Here is a 22,988-nt window from a genome sequence, read left to right as displayed (position 1 = left end):
GAACATGGAAAACATTTAAACTCTATTAAGAAGCAATTCTGATTTAAGATCAATTGCTGAAAATAAAAAGGGAATGCAAGTATAAGAGGTAGGTGGTTGATGGATTAGGGGGATAATGGGAAGATCTAAGAAAGGTATTCTTCATGTAAAGAAGTCTGTAATGTTGTTTTGCTATGACAGCACTGAGTATGGGAACCTACAGTAGGAGGACCTTCTCAGGTTTTACTTCAGCTGTGTGTCTTTGTTGGGTGAATTTCCAGCAACTATAATTTCTTCCCAGCAAAAGAAAACTGCCCTCATTATAACTAAGAGGTCATCTATAAATATGTGTGTGTGTGTGTGTGTGTGTGCGTGTGTGTGCGTGTGTATGTATGTATATGTATATACATGAAAATATAATCACATAAAATAAAAAAAACATACATAATTTTTACAGCACATTTTCAGAGGCTTTTGCTAAGTACTTAACTAGGTCAATATATAGTTTAATGTTTCTGAAAGTTAAAAATGTGTCCCCACCCTTTATTTATTTTTGAAAGTGATTACACACCAGTTTTAGTTGGAATTAACTATTTAGAATAGCAGGTGAACAAGTTTGTCATTGTTTTTTTTTTTTTTTTAAACGACTTTATTTTACAAAACAAAGATAAATGTACAGATTTTAAACATTTTATGCTTAAAATTATACTTTTTTGTCAGTACTGTTTTTTTCTGACATTAAAATAATTTTTCACATAAAACCATTTTTTTTTAGTCAGTACTTGATTTTTTTCAAGGGCCCGACAGTACACATTGAAAACCCAATTGTTACAATAAGCGTAAAGTACATGCAAAACAAAACGAAACATGGAAACAGTCAAAGTCTTCTTGTTTGTAAATATATGTATATATTTTGTTTTCTTTATTTCTTGGACTTCACACAGTCTGTGAGTTGTTTCTGGGGGAGTGCAAGCCTCTGGGGTTAGCATCCCGCTATCAGTGACTGCATATTATGTCTGTTCTTTTGTGACTGGGTTATCTCACTCAGGATGATATTCTCTAGATGCAGCCATTTTCTTAAGAATTTGGTTAAGTCATTGTTTCTGGTGGCTGAGTAGTATTCCATTGTGTATATGTACCACAATTTTTGTATCCATTCATCTTCTGAAGGACATCTGGGTTTTTTCCAGCTTCTGGCTATTATAAATAGAGCCACTATGAACATTGTGGTGCATATATCTTTGTTGTGTATTAAAGTGTCTCTGGGGTATATGCCCAGAAGTGGAATAGCTGGGTCTTCAGGTAGTACTATATCCAATTTTCTGAGGTATCGCCAGACAGATTTCCAGAGTGGTTGTATTAGCTTGCAACCCCACCAACAGTGGAGAAGTGTTCCTCTTTCTCCGCAGCCTTACCAGCATCTGCTGTCATCTGAGTTTTGGATCTTGGCCAATCTGACTGGTGTGAGGTGGAATCTCATGGTTGTTTTGATTTGCATTTCCCTGATGGCTAAGGATGTTGAGCACTTCTTCAGATGTTTCTCGGCCATTCGGTGTTTCTCAACTGAAAACGTTTTGTTTAGCTCTGTACCCTTGTCATTGGTTTTACTTAGTACTTAAAAATAATCTTCTAATCTCAGATTTTAAAAAATAAAACAATCATTTTCACTTTCAAGAGACAAGAAGGTGGGGAGAGGGAGAGAAAAAGAGAGCTAGCTCTACTCTGTGAAAGGCAATAGTCTCCAGATTTTATACCTCATCGGTGATGAATGTAATCTTTTTTTCTTACCTTAAAAGTACCAAGGGGGATTAGAAGAGTCACTGGTTCACTGATTAGATCAAGCAATGTATCTGCATTACACTTCAAGATGGTTCTTTGCAGTGCTTTTTTAGGTGGTCATATTTCGTGTGTAGGTGAATTTTGTCACTATTTGGTATTGTTAGCAGCCATAAAATAGTATAGACATGGATGGGCAAAGCTACTTCAGAGTGGAAATGAGAACAGATACTGACTAGGGATAATGCATTCTTCACTCTTACTAGTTATTCGGGCTCAGGGCACTTAGATCATAGGCATTATACACTAGCCTTTTAGGGACTCACTATAACATACACAAATTCTAAGATGTCATCTCAATAGATCAATAATCAGAATATTTTCATATACTGTAAGCATCCTTAACTTCCATAATATTCTAGAGGCACTGATACTTTCTACATGCTCAAAAGATTTTTGTAGTTTAACAACATTGCACTTTCCAGGAAACTAGAGACACTGTATTATTAAGGCATTATATTATTTTACTTCTCTGCTGCTTTGATAAAACATGAACATACATAAATAATTAGAGATATAAAGATTTTTTTCCATATTACACCTAGTTCATCATCAAGAAGAGTCAATTCAGGAACTTTTACTGTATCCAAAGCATATGATATATTCAGCAATAGGTTGTATCAATTTAGTTATGAACAATCAGAAATAATATTGGTCTATTTTATTGTGAGAGTTTCTGATATTTTTCTGATCAGTTTTTAATGCTGGTTATATTTTGAAAGTGGCAGCCATCTTAGCTTTCACTAGTTTGTAATTTATAATAGATTGAGAACACTGCCTTGAATGTTGCATTGATGTAATCAAAATCTGCCAGATAGACTAGTGATGCCTGTCACTGGAAGAAGAAAGGAAATCAAAAAGCAGTTTTGTCTGGAAGTGATTTATGATCTGATGCACAAACAGATCATTTGTTTTTATAAGGACAACATTTTCTATGGTTAAAACACTCATATATTAGAAATATCCTGTTTTAGTCATATTCATTGTAACTAACTCTATTCGTACCATAAATGAGGTTAATACAAAGATTTGGGGAACATAGAATTGAGTTTTGTGTCTGCCTGGATAAGTCTAAGAACAATATCAGAATTCTGTAAGCTTTTAATGTCTCTAGATTATGTAGAATGTAAGTAGGTGACAGGAAAGCATTATGTAAAAGTCATAAATTGGGCAAACACTGGACAAAGAACTACTGTATGGGTCACAAAATAGTGATAGTGTCTACAATGCTCACAGTTTTAATTTGCAAATTGTGGCAGTTTTCTACTGAGAAATGTTATCCTATAAAACTTCATGGACTCCTCATCTCTCTGATACCTGGTTCCTTCCAGTCTCATATTCTTCACTGGACTCTGTTCCTGCTTCCCAGTTTTGCTTCATGCTATGGCTTTTCATATTTCCTTGGATCTTAGTTACTCTCCGAAATCACCCTGTGTAAGCACAAAGTAAGAGTGCACCTTCATCCTAGTCAATTGAGATTAAACAGAATCACATAATCAGTTCTCTCACCAGGCTAAGTACCTTCATCTCTTTTCAGCTACCTATAGTTTTTTTTCTTACCTCATTGATCTTCAGACATATTGATAAAAATAGAATATATCTCTATTGAAATAACACCATTGACATAGAGGATCCTAATAAGCATTCTAGGTAGGACAAATCATGAAAAAATAGAGTAGACAAAACCATTATGTGAGGGAAATCTGAGACTGAACTGCACTATTCAATTTTTTACCTCTCTTTTCTAATGTGACTTCATTTTTCTGTCAATATCCTGCCCCAGCTTAAGTATATCCTGCCCCAGCTTAAGTTTTGGAATGTACATTCACGTCAAAATCTTGTGAGATGGACCTAGATAAATGCAAATATGGATTGTTTTTGTCATGTAGTTTTACGAATAGATTTTTAAACCCAAGGGCCATTTAATGAGCCTTTTTGGGGTGGAGGGTCATCCTTAATTAGATTAAGAACAATCAGCAATTAAACTTCCACCTTTGGGGTGCAGTTATATGTTTAAGCCTGTCATTTTCACTTCCAACTTTATAGTCTTTTGTTGCTAATAACAGAAATGTTGAAGGCTCTATAGTTGAATGTAACATCACATATTACAATAAAATTTGTAGCTTGCTTAAATATTTCAAACCTCATGTTACCTGATCATAAAATCTATTTTATAATTTATTATATATAAGTGTCATTATTCTGTGATTTCAACCAGAACACAGGCAATTGAACTTGCAAAAAGATGTTTGAAATCTGGATATTGAATTGTTTAGGTTTATACATTATTATGTCAAGACTACAAGTATTGCAATTTGATAATAGTTTTCAAATTCTGAGCCAAACTGGTAAACTCCTATTTAAGATAACTTTGAAGAGGTAGAATCAATGTCCTGAGTACAGAAGTCTTGTTCTCTGTAGTGTTTGTTAATGTGATGCAAACGATAGTAATTTGGGAAACGAAAACCTCAGATGAAGTAATGTAATGTCACCTTAGATCGGCCTGTGAGTGCAGTTTGGGGAAATTTTCTTGATCAATAATTAGTGTTAGCTATTAATGATACTTTGTTATGCCTATACATTAGAGCATGATATCCTCTGTGAGGTTCTGTCCAGCAGCTGACTCAGAGATTACCACAACCAAACAGTAGATAGAACCTGGGGACTCTTAAGGAATAATTGTGGGTCCTGAAGGGAATAGGAATTCTACAGGCAGACCAAACAAATCAACTAACCTGGATCTTTGGGGTTCACAGAGTTTTGGACCACTAATCAAAGAAAATACACAGGTTGCATCTAGGTCTCCCCGCACATATATAGCAGATGTGCAGCTTCTATCCCGAAAACAGTTGCCTGTTTGTGGGATATTTTATTTTCTCTGGACTGGAATTACTGGCTTAGTGGGTGAAGCAGTACCTATCCTCTTAGAGACTTGAAGTGCCAGGGTTGGGGATACCAAGAGTTCCCCTACCTACTCAGAGGAGAAGGGTAGACTGTACTGAATGGGAGAAGAACTGTGGGAGGGGTGATTGGTAGTGGAGCAGTGAGTAGGATGTAATGCAAATAAGTAAAAATAATAATAATATGTGTTGGACTACTAAGCACACTGTGGGTAGAGTGGACCCCTGCCAAACAATCCTGATATTCATAAGTAAACATGCTGTCAAACTCATAGGAATAACTTGGTAGCATTTTGTCAAGGTCTCTACTTTATTCCCTCTTCCATGTTCTCCTTGAACTCTGTCCCTGCCTTCTCTTCATGACCTCTAACGTTGATGTATTGTATAAAATAAGAATTTTCCTCCCCAAATCTGTAAAGGACATGTTGTCAATCATATCAACAGGAGGAAAACTATGGCATGATTATGCTTGGGACACTTAGAAACATAATCATGTTAGGTAACCACAGCAAAGCCAAGTTAGTTCACTTTAAATCAGTATTTCTTACAGCTATCAGATGATCAGTTATTTGCTAAAATTCTGGATAGACAATAAGAGCAATAGAAAAAAAAAAAGTGTCAAAAGAATAGAAATGAATCCACACACACATGGTCACTGGAAATTTGACATAAGAACTAAATCCATGCAGTGGGAATAAAAATACAACATCTTCACCAAATGCTGCTGGATCAGCTGATGGTCAACATGTAGAAGAATGCAAATAGATCCATTTTTATTGCTCTGTATAAAGCCAAAGTTCAAGTGGCTCAAGGACCACCAGTAAACCTGATACACTGAAACTTATAAAAGAGGAAGTGGGGAAGAGCCTTGAACAAATGGGCATTGGGGAAAATTTCCTGAACAGAACACCAGTGGTTTATTCTCTAAAATCAAGAATTGATTGAAGGGACCTCATAAAATTACAAAGCTTTGGTAAGTCAAAGGACGCTGTCATTAGGACAAAACAGCAACCAACAGAATGGGAAAAGATCTTTGCCAATTTTACACCTATAGAGGGTTATTATCTGATACATTCAAAGAACTCAAGTTAGACTCCAGATAATCAAAGAACCCTATTAAAAATGGGGGACATAGCTAAACAAAGAATTCTCAACTGAGGAGTGCTGAATGGTTGAGAAGAACCTAAAGAAATGCTCAGCATCCCTAGTCCTCAGGGAAATTCAAATCAAAACAACCCTGAGATTACAACTTGCAGGGGTCATAATGGCTAAGATCAAAAACTCAGGGGGCAGCAAATACTGGCTAGGATGAAGAGAAAGAGAAACAGTCCTCCTTTGCTGATGAGATTGCAAGCTAGTACAAATGCTCTGGAAATCAGTCTGATGGTTCCTCGGAAAATTGGACATAGTACTACTATGAGGACACAACTATACTGCTCCTGGTCATATACCCAAAAGATGCTCTAACATACAACAAGGACACATGCTCCACTAGTTTTATATTTATAATAGCCAGAGCTAGAAAGAACCCAGATGTTTTTCAATATAGGAATATATACAGAAAATATGGTACATCTACACAATAGCTATTAGCTAATAGCTACATAGCTATTAAGAACAATGACTTCATAACATTCTTAGGCAAATGGATGTATCTAGAAAATATCATTCTGAGTGACGTAATCCAATAAAAAAATCCACCCATAGTATGCACTCACTGATAAGTAGATATTAGCCCAAAAGCTTGAATTATGCAAGATACAATCCACAGACCACATGAAGCTCAAGAAGAAGGATGATCAAAGTGTGAATGGTTAAGTCCTTCTCAAATGGGAGAACAAAAATATTCACAGAGAACAAAAATAAATATGGAGACAATATATGGAGCAAAGACTGAAAGAAAGGCCATACAGAGACTGTCCCACCTGGGGATCCAGCCCGTATACAGCCACCACACTCAGACAATTTTGCTAATGCCAAGAAGTACTTGCTGTCAGGAGGTTGCTGTAGCTGTCTCCTGAGAGTCTCTGCATAACAAAAACTTAGGTGGATGCTTCCAACCAACCATTGAACTGAGAACCAGGTCCTAAATGGAAGAGCTAGAGAAAGAATTGAAGGAGCTTAAGGGATTTGCAACCCTATAAGAATAATAATACCAAGCAACTAGAGCTTCCAGGGACTAAGCCACTATTCAAAGCATACACATATTGGGACCCATGGTTTCAGCTGCTCTCATAGCAGAGGATGGATTTGTTGGGCATCAATGAGGAGAAGACCTTTGTCATGCCAAGGCTTAGTGCCCCTGTGTAGGGGAATATTAAAGTGGGGAGACAGGAAGAGGTGGGTGGGTGGGTGAACATCCTCATAGAAGCAGAGTGGGGGATCAGATAGGGGATATGGAGGGAAATCCTGGAAAAGGGATAACAATTGAAATGTAAATAAAATCTATACAATTTTTAGAAAAAATATAGTAGGCCAAACTTGATTAACATTAGAATGCTCCTTTGCTAGTTACCTGCTGGGATATACTTTACAAAATGTTTTCTGTCATTTGCTGCATAGTAAGCTGAAGTCTGTGTCTCTAATGTTACTTTTATCACAAAACAGCACATAGTCCCCAACACCAATTGGCTGGATACTGATTTTTCCAATGAGGCATTTTGGTTATGTTTTCTCAAATACCTTCTGGAGAAAATTCATAGGTTTTCTTTCATTTTAGAAATCAATAGAAAGCTTTCCAGGTCAGGTGAGTTCCCTGGGGAAAGACAGTGCTAATGGAAGCACTTGTGTGCATCCGTCTTCGTAAATATTTGTTTTTGTAGTTTATGATTTGTTTAGGGTTCCTAGGCTATATGAAATCAAATTATAATTTAAAATGTGACTGTCTCCAAAAAATTCTGTCCTTAAGTTATAATAAATTATCAGAAACTTGTTTATGTGAAAAATGCAACTCTCTCTTTTCCTATGTATTATTAGATATTTATTTATATTCCCTTGTTTTCACTGAGCAACTGTGACACAAAGATGACAGTATTGGGTGATCACTATGGAACTACACTGCGAGTGCTTCACTAATTTATTATCGTGTGGAATATTCATAGATATTTTAATATCAAATGTGATTTCAATTTTGTAGATAGCAAGATACAAAATTATGGAAGTTGAGAAACATCACTGTACAAAACATTGAACTATTAAACGTATCCTAAAGGAATTCCTTTAAAAAATATTATTTCATTTAGAGTTTTGAGTTTTGTGCAATGTGTGTTGATTATATTTTCTTCCCCAACCCTTCCTGTATCTATCTTCTCATTGTCCTTTCGACTTTGTGTCTTTAAAACAATCAAACTGTCAGACAAACAAGCAAAACCTCTTTCAACCCAATTTTACTTCTCAGATAATCTTGGTGTGTAGTCTTTCACTCTAGAGTAGTTTATTTTTAAACAGGCTCTACACTCTTAGGAAACTCTCTCTTTCTATTTTACCAGCTAACATTTGTCATTAGCTCCACAACAAAGGCTGTACCTATGGTTATTTTGTTGTTGTTGTTGTTGTTGCTGCTGCTGCTGCTGTTGTTGTTTTTGATGCTTAGGTTTGGTTTGGCTGGGGCCACTAGGATATTTCATAAAATTGCAGTTGCTGTAATTTCATGTGCAGTGTTCTGTGGCTATGCCCAGATGTTTTCTAAGATAGTGTCTGACTTTGGAATTTACAGTATTTGTGTCATACCTTCCATAATGATCGCTGACCTGTTAGAGGCCTTTATGACATGCATTTCTGCTTCAGGGAAGAACATTCACTAGTTTTTTTTTTTTTCCTCTTTGCATTTTGGCCATTTGTAAATTTCTATACAAATCATCATCTAAGGAAAGTAGAAGCTTCAAAGACTGGAGTTGGGAAATGTGTATATCATCATACCTCCTTCATAGTAATATTCATATTAGGTATGTTTAAAAGCATAATAAAGCTAGGTGGTGCCATAGTGACTGTATCTTGTCTTCCCATAGGTTCTTAGAGAACCTATGAACAAGTTGACAGGCATGGCTTTCATCTGGTGGATCACATGTTGAATCTAATTAGATTCTTGTTTCACCCATAATGTTTCTGTCATTATTGCACCATTGGGCAAGGCTTTCCAGTTCAACCACTGTTGAAGTTTATAGGATTCAGAGATAAGTAGTAATATTCAATTACCCTTTCTTCTTAAAGTTTGCATAGTACCTTCTCATTATGGATGACCCTCCATACTATTCCAGCATTATTTCAGTTATGGTCTATAATTCAAACATGTGGCTACTTCAGGGTTGGTTCTTCCAGCTTATTTTTAGAGGAGACCAAAGAACAATCACAATGGCTTATGATATTAGGAGGATGGTCATTTGTGGAACTTCATTGGTCAATATGAGCAGAATGACGAGTTATTTTTTTATTTATTATTTTTAAGACAAGGTTTTCTTGTGTGTTCGTGGCTATCCTGAAACATGATATGTGTTTGAAAAGTAGACTGGCCTCTGATTCACATAGTTCTGTTTTCTGAGTTATGTGGAGAGAGGTGTGCACCACAAAATTGCATGTTTATATACCTGTAAAAGAAGCTTAATTTCACATAACTTTCAGGCATTAACTCTCATATCTGTATTTTATGAGGTATTTTATTTGATGAAACAAAACAATGTAAATACATTATATATATATATATATATATATATATATATATATATATATATATATATATATATATATACATACATATAAAATTTTAGTTTTATATGAAATCCAAGAGTTGAATCCTCAATGTATCATTTAAACCATTCTATCCCCAAACAACAAAGAGGCTAAGAACAAAGAATATCATTATGTTCACACCACCATGTCATCAGGTCCCTCTGGTTTTTTTGGTCCCAATGGAGAAGGTGAGGATCTAAACCCAATTTGATGTCTTCTCTGGTGAGTACCTTGGTTTCTCCACTGAACTTTCTTACTATTTTCTTGATGAGTTCAGGCACTACCTTCCCTCACAAATCTTCTCTTGTTTTGTTTCCTCTATTTTTCAAGTTACCTAGGCATAGAGAAACACTTTATATGAAATAAAAAAAAAAAAACATATCGACATCATGGAAGCCTCTACCACCTTAGTATTCTTCCCACTCCTACCTTTATTGCCACAGGTTCTTGCTAATTTACAGTAAAAATTCAACTATATGAACATGAAAGCATAAAGCTAATAGTAACATGAAATTGCCAAATAAAATACTTTAAATGAAACTTTTGTAGAACAACTTTCAGTAAATATCATGAATGAGAAGACATTTAAAATTTACTTATAAAGTTCAGATGATATTAAGATTAAATCAATCAGATATTGACTGTTCAAATGTGGCTTTGTGTATTCTTTGGTCCGCAGCCCCTCCATGGCATGTCATCTCAACTTATAGTGAATTCTTCTCTGTATCAGATTTGTCCAGCCCAATTGATCACAGAAGGGGAGTGCTTTATCGCATGAATATTTTTAACTAAGCATAAAATTAAATTGTTGTGTTGTTACTATACTTGATTGTAGGCCTAATGTTATTGTTCAATGTATAGATCACACACATGTATACTTCAAATGTTGGTTCCTCTACCTGTATATCTTCCTGCAATGAGGACATGGTGTTGTAATGCATAAGACTCTTTTGTCTCGAGGTTGTGGGAAAATTGTTATCATCAGTTCTCTGTCTTGTCAATAAAAACTGGAAATACAGAATATAGGGCAGGACTTCCACCAGCCAGGTGAAGAGGCAGAGAAGGAGAAGGAGAGAGGAGTCACGCTAAGGAAGGTTCTAGAGATACAGCACAGCAGAAAACATCTGAAGCCCAGAGGGCTAAACCAAAAAAAAAAAAAGGTAAGTATCTTGAGTATTTTGTCTGGGAGAAAGCCAGATTAAATAAGTAGATTAGCACAGAATTACAATGTCTAATTTTTGTACTTAAATTGAAATTAAATCTCTGTCTCTCTGAGCTGCTACTGGAGAACTAGGTAGGATTAAGTAAAACAGCCACTGTACTAATTTAATGCATACGTTTATGGTAATATTAAGTGTTATAGCTGTGTTGTAGCCTTGCTTCATTTTGTTTACTGTGGTAAGTACAATGTGGAGGAAAGAAAAAGACATAGAGGTTCACTTAATCTACATATCACAGCAATTTCATATTAAGAATGCACAATGACTCTAAATGTAACTGATACAGAAAAGAAGGCTAAAAGGAGGTATTATAAACCAAATTATGTTTTCAACAAAAAAATTATATGTTAGCATTCAAACACCTATTACCACAGAATATGACAATTTTGGAGAGAGGGTCTTTAATTTGTTATTTGAAATCATATGAAGTCTCTATGATGAATAAATTGGTGTTCGGCAACAAAAAGTGAGAGCAGAGAGACATAAATTGAAGAGAATGTGAAGACTGTTAATGAAACTAGGACTCAAAAGAAAATAACCCAGCAAAATTTCATGTTCTAATCTTAGGCTGCAGAATTCTAGAAACAAAAATTTCATTTCTCTTACTAGCCTATACAACCCCTGACACTTCACCATGGATGTCCTGAAAAACCAAGACAGTGTGACATACACTTTGCAATAGAATTCACTCTTATAGTGATAGATGCCAGAGGTTAAAACTTAATAATCCATTTCAAAGTGTCATTCACTAAACCTATATAAATTGCTAAATTCACACTTCCTTTAAATCTAGCACCTAGTTCTTTTCTATACTTCTTGATGTTTCACTTTTCAAAAGAGGGGCAATTTATATTTGATATCTAGGGACAACATATATTCATCTGGGTGAAGGAACTAAGATTTAACATTCCTTCCTGAATATACCTTGACATGTTATATGCAGGTGTAAATAGGAAAGGGATAATAAAGAATACTATTGTGTACTAATATAGAAAATTAACTTTAGTTCTATATTTGCTCTCAGCCCTTTCTTAAGATTTTACCAATGTAAAGCATGTTCTGTTCTGTGTTGATGTTGATATGCTTATATATTAATAGATTTTAACCAAGGATAGGAAATGAACACTTTGGTGATATTTAGAGACGTTATGATTTCCACAAAGGAGGGAAGTTGACTTATTTATTAGGAAGAGGTTAGTTGTGCTGCAATCAAATGACAATGTAAAACTTATCAGAATCAGATAAGTATTGAGCCTGAAATGTCAATCATTTCAAAGATCAAAAAAACAATATGTGATAGTGAGTATCTAGGAAACAAGCCCTTTTTTTTTCCTGTGTAGAGCTTGACTAGAGAACAGATATTGAGGAATCTGCACAACATTGATGTCTGATCAGAAGATGATGACATATCATCCTGATTTATGGATACAATGGTTCTCCAGTTAAATACCTTTCTGTAAGCATGTACACATCATGAGAGGATGAAAAAAACTGCAGTCAATTCAATTTGAGAGTTATTGTTACATGATTCTGTGAACAATTAGGGCTTTTTGTGTAATAATGTCCAAAAACTGTGGGAGGTTAAAACTCTCTCTTCTAGGGTAGCCATCTGCTTCCCCCTATGAAATGACTAATGATCTCAAGATCCTGAATGTTCTATTCATGTTCCAGCTCAAGCTAGCAATCTGTGAAATTCACATGGAAACTGGCTCATTGCAACAATTATTGCTCCAGAAAAAAGGGTGGTTTTATATATATCTGAGAACCTTGAATAAGACTATATTAAGAATGAACCCATCATTGACTTACAGCTTCATAAAAGGTTATCTGACTGGAACTGGTCAGGACTGCGGTGACTCCAAGATAGGTAAGTTCTAAACAAATACATTGGAGGACAATAATATAACTTACCCCAATATAAATATTTTCAAAGTAACATTTTAGAAAAATTGCATAGAAAACAGAAATAGAGGAGGCTATATGTACTCCCTGCGTACTGTACATGGAATTTGTTAACAAGACCACTTTTGGAAACTAAAACCCATAAAACTTCATGGCTATGATACAATTTAGAAGTGCTTTTTTTTCATATACTTTATAGCCTTCTAAACATTTAAACTACATTAGATTATTTATAGCACATACAATAATGTAAATGCAATATAAATGATGGATAATATATAATTAAGAGAAGTGATGGAGATTATTTTTCATGTCTAGTTTATATGAAATCTTTTTTCAAATATTTCCAGTTGCACATCGGTGAAATGGCAGGAGTTGAAGCAGCCAGTGGAGTGCTCACAGTTGATAGTGAAGGAGTCAATGATCTCCATCACAATCATACTGATTCTATAGTTAAATGTTAGTATATGGTGTTCAAAGATATGTATCAAAATAATTTATTGTTAAATATGTTCATTGTTGTTCAATGAGATTGCAGATCTGTAGGGCCATCGTAAAAGTTACAGATGCTTTTGTGACATAAATGTTGTGTTCAATTATTTCTGGCTATTTCCCTGCTTAAATCTCCTCACCTGGTAATGGATGCCAAACAGAAATTTAATTATTTATCTGTTGACTTTATGATGGAGAAAAACCAAGCAGAGGTTAAGACAATTTGTCTAAAGTCAATAAACACCAGAGATTTGCTATTTCTAAAAATAATATTTATTTAGATATTAGCCAAGTAAGAAGAAAATGGTTATTGAAAAGCAGAGATTTCTATCAGCTACCTATTTCACTGCATTTCTAAAAGACAAAAGAAAAAGTGTTAATACAATCAAATTTCATTCTTGTGAAACTTAGATTTTCTCAGTCATGTTTCTCTCCTCACAAAATGTTTCTACAAGTGTCTTGATGAACTAACGATGGCCTTGTCCTCTGCATATATAAGTCCTACACGGGAAAGAGAAATGCATAATTCTCCCATTGTCACAGTATTCTAAGCACTATATTTAACACATTAAAATAAGTCCTGAAGGGCCAAAGAAATGAAATGAGTGCAGAACTCTATGTCCCTCCTTAATGAAAAATAATTAAGTTACAGAGAAATGAGGAAAATACATACTGAGTAGATGGACTGACCAACATTTTGCCAATAATAAGTCATAGGAGATAGCATGAGGATCAATTCACCAATATTCCTTTCACTGGAGTCAATATTTTAATAATTTATGTACAGGGCTATCTTTCTGATTCTTTCAAATCCCGGAACAAGATTATCGTGATTTTTTTAAGTGAAAATTTTTATTCTTGAATTAAATATCTTCAACAAATTGACATAAATACTTCTTGGTCAAGAGACAGAAATAATTGTCATGATATTTGATATTGCAACAATTAGGGTAGGCTAAAAATAATGACTGGAAAAGAACACATATTTAAATTGAATGTGCTGATGAACAAACACACAACTGGGGTATTTGATCTGTATTATGGGGACCTTGTGAGCCTCTACAAGCTAAACCTTACTAATGAAAGTGATCAACTCTGTACATATTTACAAATCAAATGTGAGCTGCATTGTCTGACCCATGTGCCAGTGCAGGTCAGAATCTGCACTGCAATAGAACACCATGGACTGTTTGCATGGAAACCAGAACTCCAGGAGCAAAAAAGATTACCATTATTTTTTTAATGTCTTTTTCTTCCTTATATCAAAAAGAATTCCGTAGGTTTTGAGAAAGCTGAATGCCCGAACAGCTGAAAAAGGAACCAGTGGATTCTGGAGGCTGGGAAAAAATAGATCTCCCTCTCCCCCTCCCGCCCCTCCCTTCCCCCATTTCCTTCACCATTCCCCCTTCCCCATCCCCATTCCCCTTCTCCTCCCTTCTCTCCTCTCTCTTCCCCCTCCCATTTTCCTCCTCCCACCCCTTCACATCCTCTCCCTCTTCCCCTTCCCCTTCCTCTCTCCCTTCCTCCCCCTTCCTCTACCTCTCCTACCCTCCCCCTTTTCCATTACCTCCTTTCCCTCCTCTTCTTTTTTCTCCCTCTCTACTTTCTCTTTTTCCTCTTTCTCTCTATCTTCTATTTCTTCTCAAAACATTTATCAGTATAATATTATTCATGCAGAGCAAAAAACAATGAGCACTTAAGGTATGTTTCATGTATGTTAGCTATGACACCACATACACAGACACATACAAACACACACACACACAACACACACACACACACACACACACACACACACACACACACATTCCAGTCACCTGCAATTGGGTTTGATAAATGTTTAGTAAGACAAAAAAACATATTTCTATTTACTTTATTCTAGGTTCTGATCACAAATAAACAAAGCAAGCAAGTACTTTTATAGCTATAACACTTATATTATATATACATCTCTATCATTAAAGCTTTTCCACTGTAATTTATCTGGTGTGTGCCTCTGGATGTGCCTCTGTACATTTGTGCATGAATATATGTTCCCAGAAAGAATTTGAGTAAATTTCTTTACTTCTTGACATGTTTATAAAAGTAGGTATATTTCTAATTAAGGACATTCTAACATACATCAGAGTAATGTTTAAAACAAAGACAAATACAGAAATATAATGCGTTTGGATTTTGAGTGAACTAAGGTATTATCCATTTATGTTGACATTGTTGCTATAAAAACTGAAATGTTCATCTTTGTCCACATAGTAGAGATTAAAGTGGGGACCAACTGGGATAAACCACATACTTGGGGATTCTGTAGATTGATTTGGAAAATACTTATACATTTCATAGACTGTGGACTCTTCCACATCAAATTCATGAAACTGGCTTTAGAATTTATCATTTTGTCCTGTCCGAAAACTAACACTGACATGTCATGTTGAAACCTCAGCACTCAGAAAAGCCTACAGTGGGAGACTCTAGAATGTTTCTTCTTATATACTCAGATCAAATTTCCTGATCTTTCAAACGGGTGTTTTTTTGTTTGTTTGTTTGTTTGTTTGTTTGTTTTCTGGGGGGAGTATTTTATTTCATTTTTCTTTTTTATTCTTTTCTTTCTGACTTTCTATTTTTTTCTTTTCTTATGTTTCAAATCACATTTTTAAAGACATCTGTAAAAGTAGAAAATATAGAACCAAATATTGAATAAAGTACATAATTTTAAGTAAAACAAGTAAAATTTATATCTAAGTTCTTCACCTAAGTGTCAATTTTAATAAGTCAAAAAGAGACATGACTTAATACAATCAAAATGTGTAAAGAAAGACAGGGATAATTGTTCTCATTGGGTTGAAAGAGAAAAAAGAAAGAGGGTAAAAATATAATATATTGTAATCTTAAAAGTAAATAAAAGCAAATAGTCAAATGGGGAGTTCCCCATTAAGGCAGGGAACACAGTTAAAAGGGGCCCAGGGATAGTAGTACTCCTGTCTAGGACCCAATGATGACACATATCTTCAAATGTTCTGTAAGCAATTGTTAGGTTTGCTACTGTCTTATTCTACTGCATATAATGAATTTTCAACTCTCTGATCTTTCTCATCAAATCTCACTTTAAAAGCATCAGAGATTATTGGAATGATTTATTATAATGCATAGTGTTAGCCTTTCAATCTCTACTGGACGAGATTAGTAAAAATCATTGCCCCCTGGGAAATCAGATCAGCTCTCTTGATTTTTTTTTTTTTTTTTTTTTTTTTTTTTTTTACCATGACTTACTTTTATGGTTTCTCTGGAAAAGTAAATTAAAGTAAATTCAGGTAAATATTGTTTTTTGTCTTACCAGAGATTATATTTTCTTCTATTTGATAGCATGGTACTGTCTAAACTTTAATGAAATTGTAAATTGCCCATGGGTAGAATGAGGGTTACTTTTGAAGCAGTTTCATATCTTAAATTCAGAGCTAACTGAATAAATCCCTGGGAGTGGTCCACATGTCTTGTCTTTTACAAACACCAATCATTCACTGACATGCTTACTAAATAAAAAAAGAATAAAAGATTAAGTAAGATATAACGTGCTTTTAAACTTTAAAATACAGTGAAGATGGACAAAAATAGAGAAAGGGTAAAAATAAACCTTCAGCATTCAATGGTGTTGACTCTGCCATTGTAATTCATTTTTTCCCAAGTACTATTGATTCTGAAGCTGACATAAATTTGATAGTTTATGTAATCATATACATTACCTCAAATAAAAGAAGAATGCTAATTAAATTACTAAACCAGTGAGATATCAGGACTCCTGAGATTATACAATGCCTAACTAGGGCACTTTCAGTATCAATGCTTATAAACATGGAGTGAGCAAAGCCATAATTAACAGATATATTGAAACAGAGGAGAAAAAGCCTTTGAGTCCTCAAAGTTAGAGAGCAGGAGGACAAATCTTAGAAAAGACAAATATCAAATGCCAAATGGTCTGCCTTGAAATAACATACACACAAGTAACATTACGTAGGGTGTTTAGTGTATTTTGAGAAATATATGATTATATACATATACATATATGAATGTAATGCCCATTATTGAAACGGGGCCATGGATTGAAAAATTAAGATATGTGAGATGGCCTAGAGGTGGGAAAATAAAAAAACAATGATTTTAGAATATTATAATCTCAAGGAAATTTTTAAAAGGCATCAATTTTAATTTCTATTTGTATATCACCCTCTCTCACTGTATGTGTGTGTTTGTAGGTATAGGTCTGTATGTGTGTGTGTATGTGTTTGAGGCAGGTTTATCATTGACGCTCAGACTGGCCTTGATCTTATAACCCTCCCATCTCTATCTCCCAGCATAAGATTCATAAGCCTATGCTATCACATCCAGTTGAATATGCTTTTGGAGTTTAGCATGCATGTGTGCCATAGTGTCATGTTCAAGTAAGAGATGTGTTAGTCTTTCTCTTTTTCCCATTTCCTTTTCTCATTTTCTCCTTTTGAAGAATTGTTTCTTCTCAATTTTCCCATGTTCAATGAGTTGTGTAGCTCTTGTCTTTAGGAGCTGTGCCTTACAGCTTGTGGAACACAACCTATAGTCTTGGCATCAGTTGAGGATGCTTCCATGTTCCCATGGGACGTCTTTGGAAAACAACTCAATTTGATGTAACTTGATCTCAGTATTATAAGCTTCATTTAGTAATAGAAAAAGTCCAGTTAAAGTTCTGTGCTCTATATTATTTGATAATTGTATTTCTAAAGTCTTCTTATATATGTATAAATTTATGTTATATTTCCATAATACCCTCAAATTAGCCTTTAGGTTTAGCTTTCTATTTCCATATCATCCCCCCTCTTCCCCACCCATTTTTTTCCAACTTGACCTTCCATTTTAGTGCCCCAACCATATCTATTCATGGGTATCCATCTTATTTGTCTTTCCGAATGACATCTATCTGTTAAATCCTCCAGACCCTTACTATATATGTAACTATTCTGGTTCTATGGTCATAGGTTGTTTATCATTGACTTAAAGAATCAATTCTCACATCTTCAAATGAGAACAAATTTCTTTTAAAACTATCACACACAGCTGAATTGTGCTTTCCAAAGAAACCAGTAGGTAGAGCAGAAATATTATTACCTCCTAAAGAATAAGTTGCTTACTATTGTTATTTTTTTCACAATTAAAAAAAAACACACATAGGTAATGGCATGTGTCTTTAGACTTTTGAAGTATGAGTCAGTAGAGCTGTTTTAAGATTTTGTCTAGTAACTTACAATCAATGCTCAGCTCCTTGACTTATGTTTAATTTATATTTTGGAATGAAAACAATTTTATTTGGAAGAGCAAATCATGGCCTAAAAACCTTAATAGACTATATATAAAAGAAATCTTGGTCTTCACTAGTAAATATATATATTTTTCAATATAAATTTATTCAGAAAGAGGTGAAGGTATGGGAGCTTAAATCTAAAAGAAGAGTTGGAGAGGGAGCAGGAGAGGGAGAGAGAGAGAAAGAGAAAAGAGAAGTTAATGAAAACCACATATTCCTAACTATTGAAATGAATACTGTCCAAATAATTCTAAGTAAATATTTAATATCAAAACCATTAAAGTCTCCATCATATCTCTCTGTTTACTCCAAAACCCAGCCATTTTACTCTAGTGTTGTAACAAGATGTTTTGTTTTAATGTTTGACAATATTATAAATAATTATAATCATACATAGTCCAAATAATCTACCACACAGAGCATGGAAAGTTGCCTGAGCTGTCCTTGAAGAAATCACAATGTGTGTTCCAGACACACATAGTGTTCTACCACTTGAACCAAATTTCCTTATCTTCAATAAATAAATAGTGCTTATCTACCAAAGAAAATTCAGAAAAAAAAAAACACCGTGTTTGTTTTCTTTCCTTTCTGTCTTTCATTCATTCTTTTTTCTTTATTTTTTCTTCCTTTATTCTTTTGTCTTCCTTCTTGTCCTCCTACTCCTGCTCCTTTCCCTCTTCCTCTTCACCCTTTCTTCCCAAGGGAAAATGCAGTGCAGTTTGCCTCCTCTCCTGGGGACAGTTCCTGGCTGTATTATCATTTGACTTAACTTTTTGTGTACTTTCATTTTGGTGGAGATTTTTCTATTGTGGAGAATACTTTCAAATGTCATTCTTTTGGGTGGTTTCCAGATAAATTTCTCTATCTTATCTCTGTTTCTCTACATTTATCAGAATATGTTTTGTGGAGAAACATGCACTACATACAGGAGGGAATCTAAGATTTAAGAGGAGCAGTCAGAGAAGCTGACAATGTATACACATCATAGCGCTGCAGGACCTGTGGCGTTCAGTTCTAAATCTGTAGCACATTAGCATGGGGCCCATGGTAAATGAAGTACAATGAAAAACGTAGGCTCTCCAGGGAACATAAACATGCAATCTCAAACTTGTTTATAGTAAGAGTTCAGAATCCAACACCTGACCTTTTTCTGAGGTCTTTTGTTTGATGACTTACTTTTGTAGAATTATAAAACAAGCCATGTATAAGTTTCCTATCACCACAAGGTTGAAAGAAGCTAAGAAATATACCAATCAAAACAGAGCATCGTAGGTCTTGAGCTTTGAAGCAAACTCCCCACGAAAGCACACTTAGTAAGATTATCTTTTTTTCTTTAGAGCACTTTAAAATTTCCCTTCATTCTTAAGTACAAGAAACCTTTCCTTGAAACATCTGGAGTTCCCTTTAATGGTATTTAAATTATACGTCTGCAACCAGGAGTCGCGAATCAGAATCTTGAAACCAAACATGATTTGTAAAGAGCTCATGATTACAAGATCAAAAAGACTACATTAATATGACATCAGCTCATTAATTTGTACCTTCGTCTGTGCCCTCCTGCAATTTAAAAATAGCTTCACTGATTATGGCAAGGTTTTCTTCCTTTTGGGGTAAATGTAAAATAAAGGTAACATAATTGAATTTTTAATGTTATCTTTTATGAACATTTAGAAGCTCAGAGAAGCTCAGAGCCAAACCTTATCTTAAAAATTTTAAACTTATCTATACAAAACAGAAGAACAACATAGATCTGAAGAGGCATGTGAATTGGATATGCTGCTGCTGCATGTTTAAAAAGTAGAGTTAATACACCAGTGCAAGAGAATGCCAAGGTGAGGAGTGGGTGGGTAGGGGAACACTCTCAGAAAGGTAAGGGGAAGGGGATGGGATAAGGGGATCCCAGAGTGAAAACTGGGAAAGGAAATAAGATTTGAAGTGTATGTAAAAAAAAATATCCAATAAAAAGACTTTCATTATAAAAATAAAAATAAAAGTAGAGTCTAGTAGTTACATTACAAAATGCAGGGCCAGAGATTTTACATGTGTTTCCCTGTGGAGAAATTTCTGCGTATTTATAATATGATTTTCTTGTCTTTTTGAGAATTCACCACCATTTAAAACAAATTAATCTAAATTTCCAGAGGCACTTATAAGTGAACAATATTTATATTTGTTACTTTCCTCTCTTTCTTTGCCTGTCTTCATTTTTACAAAAGAAAGAGATCAAATAGCTCTATAGTAAATGATTTTTTATGTTCCTGTTTTAATGCAGGTCCAGTTGCCTTGTTTATAAATCAGAAATATCCAGAGATCAAGAAAATCTTATTTTTCTGTCAGGAATCTTTAGAGAGTTAATGGATTCTATTTTTTACACTTTATTATATTTTTCCTGACATGACAAATTAGTAACTCAGAAACATAACAAATACTATTTTTAATAGCAAGAAAAGCCTTCACGTTGGCCCTTTTTTGTGATGATAATTTTTTTATTATCACTGGCTCTAATCATAGCAAAATTTGTGCTCAGATGCCTTGCTTAACCACTGTCTTCAATGTCCAAAAAGTCACTTTTAGTTATCCAAGTAGAAGATTGTGATTTCATAGCTTTTCCTCTGCTTCTTTTCCCAGTGATTCCCTAGTATCTGGAGCAGTGTCCCACGAGTGTGCACTTATGAATACTGCAGCATCAACTGAAATGACTGTTATAGGATAGTGTGCAACATGGAAAGAGGGTGTTGGTAAAGGTGCACACAATAACTACTTGTGTGCAGTGAACTGAATAAGTAGGAAAAATATTTTCTTAGGTTTATTTTCAAAAATATATCAGAGCATTTAAGAAATATTAGAATAAGATTGGTGTCATCTATTGATTGCTTCTTACTGAATAGTTCATACTGACCAACAATATTCATAAATAATTTTAAGTAATGTAGAATAACTCTAATTTCTACTTTGTGAAATACTCATAATTATGCATGATTATCTTGATAAAGGCATAATCAGAAACTATGATTCTTCATTTGAGACACCAGCTAAATGTTCAGAGGCCAGTCTGAACCTTCCACACAAGTTGAAGACCATTCAAGGCCACAGAATGAGAGTCTGTCTAAGTGAAAGGAAAAAAGAAAGAAAAAGTGGAAGAAGGAAAGAAAAAAGAAAGAAAGAAAGAGAGAAAGAGAAAAAGAAACAAAAGAAAGAAGAAAGGTAGAAGGAAGAAAAAAGACAGAAAAAAGAAAGAAAAAAGAAAGATTGAAGAAAGGAAAGAACAGAAAGAAAAAAGAAAGGAAAACAAGAAAGAAAAGAGGAAAAAGAAATAGAGTCAAAAATAATGCATAAATTACACTCTATAACTGTAATTAGTAACAGTCACTTCTATAAACCTATACTTATTAATATCATTTTATTTAGTCAGCTAGTTATATAGTTGCAACCACATAGTGCTTGGCTGAAAATACAAAGATTCTTATTGGTGGCATCAATGTAAAAAAATTATATATGTACCTGTGTACAAATCTAGTCCCCTTAAAATGTGAAGGAGAAACAAGTTGAAATGCTTAATATGAGAGAAAAAAAAAATCTGTTTTCAATGAAAAAGAATTTAACAAACAGTGTTCAGCTAATACAAGTTGCTTGTCCCTTTGCCTATGAAAACTTCACCTATGAAAAGGCTTTCTTTTCACCAACTGAAGACATGATCATACATTACAGTGATGTGGCAGTTGCCCTAAATAGTTCTATAAAAGCAGACACTATAGAGATAAGAAGTACACTGAATGCCATTTCTATAGATCTAAGTCACACTTTCCCACATCTCACATGACACTACCTGACAGTTTCTTGATATGAAATTAAACATACTAAAGAAATGTTTTTCCAATGTAGGGGATTGCCCAGGCACTGAGGTGGAGAGGGTGATTGGCAGCTAGTGCACCTTTACAAAGACAAGTAAAGGGGGAGGGGTGATGAGTGTGGGGTGAGCAAAGGGAATAACACTTCAAATGTAAATACAGAGAGTGTCTAATGAAAATTTAAGAAAGAAACAAAAGTTCTTTTTTGTGATTGTATTCAATGCTGCTTTCTTCTCTCAGCACTCACTCCTTTCTCTTTTCTCTTTTTTTTTCTACTGATTTAAAGACTGTTTTACTTTCTTTAGTTATTGGCTTAAAATTAGCTCATCATATGAGAACTATTTCCAAATCATAAAAAATATCAGCAAAGATTATTATAGTTATTTGCTAAGAAGAGACTCTGAAGCGATGATATTAGGGAATTTGGCACTCATTTTTGTTCTTTTCTATCATTTTCCTCCAAAGCCTCTGCTTTTATATTATGTTCCTCTATTAAAAGAAATCTGAAAAATATTACTGAAAGTTAATAAGTCATATTCCACCTCTTTAGATCAATGTTTCCTATAACTAGGTTCATTTACATGTTATTTTTCCAGTACAGGAGAACCTGACCTTTTCTATAAATTAATAGTAGTAGACAAAATATCTGACAATCTATGACTGATTCCTTATATTAAAAATGGAGTGGTTTTGAATACTACAATGTGATATTTCAAAACTGAACTTAAACAGAAGGAAATTGAAGAGCACAGAAAGGTAA

This window comes from Micromys minutus, assembly GCF_963924665.1.
Source record: "Micromys minutus genome assembly, chromosome: 24".
Lineage (NCBI taxonomy): Eukaryota > Metazoa > Chordata > Mammalia > Rodentia > Muridae > Micromys > Micromys minutus.
Note: the sequence above shows the minus strand (reverse complement) of the source record.